Here is a 10530-nt window from a genome sequence, read left to right on the forward strand (position 1 = left end):
CAGGGTAGGGCAGTGATGTATATGCGCACAAAACACGACGTCACACGCGTTGGTGTGTTTTTACAGATGTAAATATTCCTTGATTTGTGCGTTTGTGGCAATTTTAAGGATTTTGTGCAACCGGAGTCAACATTTGCTTAATTTTGCGAGGGAAAAAGAAGAGGGCAAGATTTTGGGCCATGGTAGTTCATGGGGAACTCTGTTTGTTCTGAGGAACGTGTGGGTGGGTGGATGTCGTGGCCAAGCGTGCCGCCACTGCAATGAGCTGAAATCATTTTAGGATGACAAGAACTTTTGTCTACTCCTGTGAGTACCTTTCCCCTAGTCTCAGTAAAACAAGCCTTTCCATGACGTAGGCCTAAATGATGGACACATATCTGGTTTATACGTACATACAAACAAGTCATGGGTTGCATTTGAAAAAGTCAGAATTGTACTGTTGACACTGACAGAAAAAAATCGGACTTGACCTGCTGTGTGAACGTAGCCTACGGTGCAAAGCGTAAGCTCGGCTAATTAGCTCCAAGCCAAGACCCTCTGTTCAGACTAACAAAATCGTGGGATGTACCAGCCTTCATCCGGGGTAGGCACACTTCCTCTTGAGCCATCATCTCTGCGGCAGAGGAGTCATGTTGTCCACACATTCAGCCTCACAAAGTACAAAACAGTTAGGCACATATTGTGCGCGGGCCAAAGTCAATTATATTTTTAGACCAGTTAAAAATGGATGGCAGGCCGCATTTGTCCCGTGGGCCGTAGTTTGGACACCCCTGCCCTATAGGTATAAGCACTTTGGACAAGCTGTGCATCGGACTTGCCAATAATGACTACAGCACTGCCTTAGCTCTTTTTATAGTGATATTACACACTCTATTCCCATCACAAACCAGCACATAACAAAATGCAGTTAAAAACAGCTTCTTATGATGATGTAATTCTATGTATTTGCTTATAGATTGGACTGTTTATTTTCCTTTATAGGCTCATGTCATAGCACTAAGGGGTGTGTGTGCAGTACCTTAAGGTGATTATGGTGTCATGACGTCTGCTGGCGTTAGTGCTGAACCTGAGAAACCCTTTAGACACACCGACATCCTCCCTATAACCAAAACTCGCCCACTGCCCCTACTCACATGTACATATATGGAGACTCACACACAACACGTACAACAGTACGTCCGCAAGCATGATTTGCAGTAAATGGGTCTTCAGAGACAGAGTTTAGGTGTTACCGTTGACCCTCAACAGCTGATGCTCGGGAAGCTCTCTCTCGGAAAGAGCTACATCAAAAGTGAACTTGTTGAAAGACTAATGACTCAGAGTATATATACAGAGTCAATCCATGCTTTTAGATGTTTGCATGCAATCCATCCATATGGTATGTAATTCATCCTGAGACTCTTCCTGTGTAAAATGTTTTATGACTTTGTGTCTGTACACAAAACTAAACACAAAATTCCAACACATTACTGGCCATGCTAATGATGAGGTGGGTAAATGTTTGTGATTTTGCGTATTTTACAGTTTTAAAGGAAAACTGCACCTCTTTTGGAATTGTGTCCATCATCCAAAATCCTTATATGAGGCATGAACACACGTCTTTCTCTTTCCTGTGCGTTCTAAAGATATAAAAACAGCTAAAAAGAGACAGCTCATTACTGTATGTAATAGGACTCACCTATGCCACCTATAAAGACAGCTAGTAAAACACCTCCAACAAGGCTTTATGGTTTTATATACATGCTGTGACCATGTAGTAACAGGTACATTCATGAATTTATTCATTAATATTCATTATTATTTTAAGCATTACCAGATCTTCCATCCTGGGCGCATTGATTTTCACATAACAACGTAGAATCGAAGGCCTACACGTAGCATTAGACTTAGCATTAGGTTTAGCATTGGACTGGTCGCCAGGGCACATATAGACAAACAACCATTCACACTCACATTCATACCTATGGACAATTTAGAGTCGCCATTTAACCTAACATGCATGTTTTTGGAGAAAACCCAACACAGAAATGGCCAACGGCGATTCGAACCCAGGTCTTTCAGATCTCCTGACTGTGTGTCCAACATGTTAACCACTCGGCCACCGTGTGGCGCATTAGCTTTTCTAAACATTTCATGTCTCTCAAGTAGATCAATGCTATAAAGTAGAATCATGTCAAAAATAAATATTTTTTATAGCATTTACACCATGTCTAGTCGCGGGCAGCAAAATATTAACCGGCGGGCCGCATATGGCCTGCGGGCCGCGAGTTTGAGACCCCTGGTCTAACCATTCGCTTTTTGGTACTTTTAGTACTGTAAACACTTGTTTTGATGTTGATTTGTGTTTTGAATTTGAACTTTACAGTACTCTATCTTCCTTTTGGTATTTGTAAGAAATGTCTATCTTTGTTTAAAAAAAAAAAAATTGTTGCTAAGTAACAAAGGTGTCACCAGACACTCGGTTCTCGAGACGGCACGATACACGAGATTGGGTCCACGAGATGAGATTGTAACATTACTTTTAGAAAAAGTATAGATAAATACAGAAAATATATGACAATATATTGTCTGCTAATCTACTAATTTGATATTGGTGAGGAAAACAGACACGCATGCGCATGGCAATATAATAAGGCCGGCAAAATTGTGGAGTTCATTTTCATTTATTTTGCGATTAATTCATGTATTTATTTATTATCGTCCCAGGCATCCTAGTGCCCACGAGACAAATCTTGTGACGTTTTAATCTTGTGAGATCTTGTCACACGAGATCTTGTGACATCCCTACTAAATACTGTAACTTTCAGCTGTTTGAGAAAAAGTAGACACAAATATTTTGACTTGAGTGTTTTGTGTAAAACACAGTGTGTCGCTGCTGATATGAAAGTGTTTGAAAATGGTGCATGTATGTATCATTTAAGGGCTAGAATGACATTTTTTAGAAGGTATTGTTGGGTTTTGGTTGTAGAGTTTCATTTTGACTTTGTCACATTGTGTTTTAGCTATTTGTACAAAAAGTTGTCGTTTCGAAGCTTTGGTCGAAGCATTCTCTTCTTGTGTATAAGCAGTTGGCAAAAACTGTGATATATCACTGTAATAAATAAATGTATTTCCATTCCATTCCATTTTCCTCCGCTTATCCGGGTCCGGGTCGCGGGGGCAGCAGTCTCAGTAGGGAAGCCCAGACTTCCCGGTCCCCGACCACCTCCTCCAGCTCCACCGGGAGGACACCGAGGCGTTCCCAGGCCAGCTGTGAGACATAATCCCTCCAGCGTGTCCTAGGTCTTCCCCGGGGCCTTCTCCCGGCTGGGCATGCCCGAAACACCTCACCAGGGAGGCGTCCGGGAGGCATCCGGACTAGATGCCCGAGCCACCTCAGCTGGCTCCTCTCGATGTGAAGGAGCAGCGGCTCTACTCTGAGCTCCTCTCGGATAACCGAGCTCCTCACCCTGTCTCTTAGGGTGAGTCCCGCTACCCTACGAAGAAAACTCATTTCAGCCGCTTGTATCCGCGATCTCGTTCTTTCGGTCATGACCCAAAGCTCATGACCATAGGTGAGGGTGGGAACATAGATCGATCGGTAAATTGAGAGCTTTGCCTTCCGGCTCAGCTCTCTCTTCACCACGACGGTCCGGTACAGCGACCGCATTACTGCAGACGCTGCGCCGATCCGCCTAAATGTATTTCATGTATGATTATTATGATAATCTATTTCAGTATTTTCTTAAGTAAAATTAACTGAATTTGCACATTTGCTGATCAAATACTGGGCAGAAACCTAAGATTAGGCTACCGCATCTCTTCCCGGTTCAGTGCGCAAGCCCTGCCTACCGTCTGAGGGCACTCAGTGAGTGCAGTGAGTTGGATCATGTTGCCTGCCACTTCCGCCAATAATAAAATGTTACAGAACCATTTATTATACATCACGACTTTGTACAGCCTGTGTCATGTATTTAATGTAAGTGTGAATCAATGTTATTGCTAATCGGACAATAAAATACACAGACATATCACACAGCAGGCGCGCATGAGCTGGAAGGTGCTTGTCACTGCCGTCCTTCCTGAAGAGCGGAAAAGCCAGTGTTTTGTTGTTTTTTTTTTTGACAACTGGAGAGCAGCAAGTCAAAAGCAAGATTGTAGTATGCTCTGCTGCATAAATGAATGAATTTGACTGCCAAGGCAAGGATTATATACCCAAACTCACCAGGTGATCAGACTTTTACAACAGTATGAGACCTTTTCTTGAAGGAAGGAAGGAAAGGGTGCACTTACTTAATTTCATATACAGATATAAGGTAAGAACACAAATGTTTTTAAGTTAATAAAAATCAATAAATGTGACTAAAAAGTATTTCAAGACAATTTTTATACATTTTAGTAAAAGTGAATTGTTCTCTTCTTTGTCTTGTTATCCTCTTAATTAGCAACCTTATTTATATTTAAACACTAAAGGAGTCAGTGCCTCACCAGCCATGAAACTCACCGCACGTCAGTACCTGGACTGGTTGCCAGGGCACAAACAACCATTCATATTCACTTTCACACTCATAGACAATTGTACTCTCCAGTAAACCTAACATGTTTGAAGCCAGAGTACCTGTGGACAACCCACGCACGCACAAGTACAACTTACAAACTCTAGACAGAGATGCCCAGGTGGACATTCAAACCCTCGATCTCCTGCCTGGCTGCCAGTCCCTTTTTCATTTCCATTTCTAAACATAAAATGTAATCAGGATTGTTTCGGCATTGAGAAAACATGCCAAAGCAACTGCAATATAACGCAAATGTGCTGCGTTAGTGTGAGAAGAACAAACTTGTGTTGTCAAGGCTAATGTTGTGTGTGTCTGTTTGTGTGCATGTGTAATCCTGCAATGGGCGTGTTACACTTTCTGAAAATATCTGGGTCTGCTGGGAGGGAAGGGTCTGAACAAGGTCTCTTCTGATGTCACACACATGCTGACGGAGTTACAGCTGACAAACACAAGCATCTGAGAACCTCAGTAACACTTATGCACACACATGCACACGCTAAAGGCCGATGTGTGCTTTGAGTCCTTCAGGAACCAGGAAGTCCCCATGTTGTTTGTGAAACATCTGGAGCGCAGAATCTCTGAAACCCTTGTTCCCCAGGCAACACTCAATCAGCCAGCCCACTGCCTGTCCTCAGTGTTTGTGTGTGTGTGCGAATGTGTGTGGGCTTACTCTTTGCTACTACAATCTTCCCTCGCCCCTTCGCGGTTTGAATTTCATGGCTTCACTCTATCCCAATCTTTAAAAATATACTAATTGATAAATCGTGCTGTTTTGCGATTGAACGGCCATTTATTAGTCAAAACATATGCATATTTAAGCAAATGTTACGTATTTTTTTGCCTAAATTAAGCATTGCCAATCATAAAAATGGCTAAATGAAATGAAATACAAATATAAGGCATTCAAAAGACACAAAGACGTTGACGTTTTTTACACTAGTCACTACGTGTCAGTAATGTTACTGTAATGCCCCAGACTTGACCGCTGGAACAACAGGTTTTTACTGCAGGTTTGAATTATCTCACAACAGGTACAATAATCTGCAATAAAAACACAGGCTGTAACCAACAGCAAGCTGAAACTCAACTCTGAACCCCCCACGTCACTTCCTGTCTGCCACTCACTCTGCTCTCTTGGGAAACACATTTATAGTAATAACACATAGGCACAAGTCTTATTCATTTCTTAAATGGCTTATTTACTCTTATTATGTCTGCTATATTGGGTAATACGAGTGTAAAACTGACTCTAAGGGTGTTAGTTAATGTCCAGAGGGCTCTAATGGTGTTAAAAACTGTATTTAGAAGGTTGTAAACAGGTTTTCTATGCTCTAACTACGAAAATATTCCACTTATAAATAAAGAAGTCGAAATTCCGTTATCAGTTGGGTCTGGAACCAATTAACCACGATAAACGAAAGATTAATCGATATTAAATTTTGATGAAGAAATTTGGGTTTTGTGAGGTTGTTGTGTGTTTCCTAATTTCAAACACCTCATTTGGGATTCCTCAAAAATATACCAAATGCAATGTTTTTAGTGCTTACATGTTATAATTGCAGTTAAACTGACAGTGGACGGATATGAGTTTTCATGAACCTCCTGTGTGCAGTAGCAGGACAAATGAAGCACCTTCAGTAAATTGAATAGGTGCCTGAGATCAGTCCTGTTGTCTGCCCCATCTCCTAACCTCCTATTGCTTTATTTTTCTTTACCTTCCACAAAAAGACAGTTAAATTGATATTTTCTCTCTATTTGTTTTAAGGGACATTGAAATAATCCACATCACCATCTTAAATCATGACTGTTCTGATTGAAATTGCATATCCTTCCTTAGTCTGTTTGGCTGAAGTTTCATCAATTGGTGGTACTACATTGTGTTTCCCAGTCTCCTTGCAGTCTTGACCCACTTCCTGGTTTAAAATGGATATGAGCCCACCCCGAAGGCCATTTGAGACTGATCATTTTGTTGTATTGATATGTTATTGCTTTTTGAAGCATTCTTTGATCTGACCTCATCTAAAGGATTTAAATCCCTCAGGGATTTAAAAAATACGGAGTCTCTGAATAGAGGCCATAGTGTGGGTTTGCCATTGTATTGGTGTTTCTCACGTCAGCAGTTGTGTTATTGCATGATTAATGTGCTCATTTGTGTTGTTTTCAAATGCATCTGATAGCAGCACAGGATTCCCTCCACTTTGGAAACTGGGACTGGGTCGCATGGCAGTTTATTAACATGATAATAAACCCAAACATACCTCTAAGATGACAACTGCCTGGTGAAAGTAATGGAGTGGCCAAGTATGTTTCCAGACCTGAACCCAATTAATCACCATTAGGGTATCCTCGAGGGGATGATCGAGGAGTGAAAGGTTTCTAACGTCCATCTCTATGATGTCACCAAGGAGGCGGAGAAGAGGTTTCTTGTTGCAAATTGTGCAGCTTTGATGAAATCGATGGCGAAGAGGAGTTAAAGCAATGCTAGGGTACAATAGTGCTAAAAATGCTGTTTTTGCAAGTTATTTAGACAATAATGGCCTTGTGCTGACTTATTTTCAAAGGACAAAATTAGGGATGTCCGATATTGGCTTTTTTGCCGATGACCAATGTGCTGATTTCCGATGTCAACCAATACCAATATATGTAACATCACATATCTCCTTTCGTGGAAGGACTGGACTTATGACCTTATTATATATTATTATTATTATTATTTATGTATATTGCACTACAAATTTGACTTGATCTGTTCCGTATTTATTTATTTAATTCTATTTTCTTATTTTTCTTATCTCTCATGCCTTGCCTTGGTTGTTTTATTTTGTGATTAAGTTCATCATGACATTTTTGCAGAGCTGCTGGATATGTGAATTTCTCTTGGAGAGTAATAAAGTATCTATCTATCTATCTATCTATCTATCTATCTATCTATCTATCTATCTATCTATCTATCTATCTATCTATCTATCTATCTATCTATCATCCATCCATCCATCCATCCATCCATCCATCCATCTATCTATCTACTTTTTATCTACTGTTGTGGAATTAACACCGCCGCCACGAGTGGCTGTCTTTCAAGCAGCTCTGTTTGTTTATTCAAGCGCATTTTTACGTGCTATGACGTGCAACGTGCGGCATCGATTTGATTCCCTGTCTACCCATTGATATCGTGGCAGCAGGACCAGGCTAACATGAAAGTCAAGCGGCTAGCAAGGAAGTGGAGATTCAAGCCATAGGTACCTTCCATTATCATGGCAAACGTGAATTCACTACTGAGCAAGATCGACGAGATGTCAAGAACGTCAAGATCTTCAGGGAGTGCAGTTTATTTGTGCTTCACTGACTGGCTAACTAGCGTCCTAAAGGCTAGCTTGAGGAGCTAGCCGACAGTCAGAGCAGCCAGGAACACCAGAGCCTGTGGAAAGCGCAAAGTCTTGCACTGTATATGAACAAACTGCGGTGTCATCTTGGCCATGTGAACATTACAATGTCCATCTATACAGCATTTTTTAAATACGGGTTGTCATTATCGGGAAAAATACTGATGTCAACCGATATCACATTGTTATGCAATGTTATCAGTGGGCCGATATTATCGGACATCCCGAGACAAAACCTATACTGCTTTCCAAGCTGTACAGACTAAGTTACAGTGATGTGAAAACATCAAGTGGTTCCTTACTTTTGCTGCTGCACAGAAAAAGGTGAACAAAAAAATGCAACTCTACTGTGTTGTCTATGCTTTTGCATAGATAGATGAATAGATAGATATTGTACTACATAACAGGTGTTGGAAATACATAATACATTTGTTGGAAATACATAAAATAGGAATGCTTATCTAACCGTCACATGCTGAGAATGAACGTCTCCAAATTTCTGATTTGCCATACATGTTGCGTCATCTCTAACAATAATAAAGTCCAGAGAAACAACTGTGCTTCACTGTAATCACTTCGGCCAAAGTTGCAACAGTCAAGCCAAGTCACGTCTTCGAGACCCTCACTTTGAAGAGTGCAAACACGTCTGTGATGACTGAATTGTCCAATTCTGTTTCGAATATGTCCATGTTTGGTTTAATTGATCCTTGTGACTTCTATTTGTGATTACTAAAAACGGATGTCTAATCAGCCTCTGTTGCGGAATCAGATAATACTCAAATTTGAACTGCACATTTGAACTTGAAAATGCATACAGAAAATAGGCAGAGACTCGTGGCAAAGGAGAGCTTTGCATTCGCACGGGAGAGATTCATTTATAGTCCGGGTTTGTGACCCGTCACGTTTCAGGGAAATAACTTTTACTATTGTATTCCAGGGTGCTTTGTTAATTTTAACAAATTGCTATTGCCAGATTATTCAAGATTCAAGATTCAAGAGTTTTATTGTCATATACATAGTAAAACAGCAGTTATACCATGCAATGAAATTCTTATTCTGTTCATTCTCCCAAGAAAAGAAAGAAAACACAAGAAAGAATAAGAACATAAGAAACATAAATACCAATAAATTAAGCAACAACAACAGAAGAGACATTAATACAAATAAATAATACAAATAAATAAATAAAGTGCTATGATTATGACCTGATAGATGCTTATGGTGAGAGCCACCACCATGCTGTATTCCAGTTAGAAATTATTTTTACAAATCCATCCATCCATCACTTTCTATGCCGCTTATCCTCATTAGGGTCACGGGGGAATGCTGGAGCCTACCCCACACCAAGATGCCCAAGCGGAGATTCGAACCCGGTCTCTTGACTGTTTGGCGAACATGCTAACCACTCGGCCACCGTGCGGCCATTATTACAAATAAATTATATTACAAATACATTATTAAAAATAAATTATTTCAATGTGATGCTTATTCAAGTTTTGAAAAAATGTAAAATGTGGACTATTTTTTTTTTGCAATGTTGGACTGAAATTAAGTTGGGGTTCAATTCAACAAAGGCGACATTGTGGAGCCCCTCATTGAACAAAAACAAAAACACAACAGACTGAAACAATAAAATAAACTACTGATGTTCTGTCTGTGTTATTATGTGTCATGGTTTCTGTCTTTCAAGCCGGCCTTCCTACCCTATTGTTTTCTCCATCTTATTTGTTTCACTCCTTTTTCCCCTCAGGGGATTTTGCGGGTTGTAACCCACAAAGTCTCACCAGCTTCAATATACACAACTATCAAACAGCAGTAAAGGAATACAAAAATTGCTTTTGAAAATACTAGGGCTTTCTTCAACTAATGATTTTCATAATCAAATCTGATTTGTTCTATTTTGTCCAGAGTCGAATAAGTCAAATGTTTTATTTTTTGTTTGTTTGTTTGTTTGGTTTTATGAGCAGAGCTAAAAAGCTTGCATCTTCTGTGCCAAGTGCCAACATCATTACCCACTACACCAATGAGCAGCTTAAAAAACAAACTCTTAATCATACATAACTGGTAATCAGGTAGTATATACGTAAGTTCCTTATTGGTGCAGCATTTATAGTTCCAGCTTGTAGGTGAACAATGCCAGCTCGCTGTTTTTGTCTTATTTACTTGTCTTTTGTCTATTTATGTAAGGCCTGTCAAGGAGAGCCCCTTTCATAGTTATATATTTTTTAAAAGGTTAAAAAAACTTATACTCATATTTAAAGAAAAATATATATTTTTTAATTTTTTGTGTTTATTAGTTTGGTTATTAATATAAAGATTTGAGCTTTTTCTAGTTACATTATGCCTTTTTGCTCTATTTATTGACTTTATTTCACTTTTGTGAGGTACTTTGTTTATTTTATTTCTGCAATGTGCCACCGGCCTGAGGGAGCAAGCCACAGTCCACAGATGCCCCCTGGCCATATTTTGAATACTACATATGACTTGTCTTTCAATATTTTTAATAATAGGCTATAGTGAACCACAAAACAGTGACTATTTATTAATTATATTAATCGAGATAGAGAGCAATGCTCGTACCGTGATGTAGCGAGGGGCGACTACTCAAGAAA

This window comes from Dunckerocampus dactyliophorus, chromosome 7, assembly GCF_027744805.1.
Source record: "Dunckerocampus dactyliophorus isolate RoL2022-P2 chromosome 7, RoL_Ddac_1.1, whole genome shotgun sequence".
NCBI classification, from domain to species: domain Eukaryota; kingdom Metazoa; phylum Chordata; class Actinopteri; order Syngnathiformes; family Syngnathidae; genus Dunckerocampus; species Dunckerocampus dactyliophorus.